Source organism: Sinocyclocheilus anshuiensis, unplaced genomic scaffold (assembly GCF_001515605.1).
Source record: "Sinocyclocheilus anshuiensis isolate Anshui unplaced genomic scaffold, SAMN03320099.WGS_v1.1 scaffold175, whole genome shotgun sequence".
Taxonomy (NCBI): domain Eukaryota; kingdom Metazoa; phylum Chordata; class Actinopteri; order Cypriniformes; family Cyprinidae; genus Sinocyclocheilus; species Sinocyclocheilus anshuiensis.
In genome coordinates, this window is record NW_015548208.1 from 263,105 (window position 1) to 263,498 (window position 394).

The window sequence follows — 394 nt, forward strand, 5'->3', positions numbered from 1 at the left end:
TGTTTGTAATTTCTCTGATCACAAATGCAGACAGAGTTTTATGTTTACGTGGCGCGATGCAGTGCAACGCAACGCGTAAAAAGACAGTATAAGTCATTGTAATTATGTCCCCACTGGATGCAACAAATGCCTCGTTTATAATGGGTTTTAATGTTTTTTGTTTTTGTCTCCGGCCGGACACGGCATCATCACAGTATGGTGAGGGGCGTAACATTTTCGTCACACGCTTGAGGTATTCGGCCAATCACAACGCACTGGATAGCTGGCCAATCACAGCACACCTCGCTTTTTCAGACCGATAGCTTTGTAAAAATCTACGTGGGGCATAGAGGAGAAACAATAATGTACAGTATGTGGAAAATAATGTGTTTTTTGAACCTTAAACCGCATAAAC

At 42.1% G+C, this 394-nt stretch overlaps 1 long non-coding RNA gene across 1 annotated transcript in view; it reads right to left on the minus strand.

Annotated features, from left to right (window-relative positions):
- The window catches only part of LOC107653665 (uncharacterized), an 18,535-nt gene that overhangs the window by 262 nt on the left and 17,879 nt on the right, over positions 1-394 (minus strand). The window lies entirely within an intron of this gene.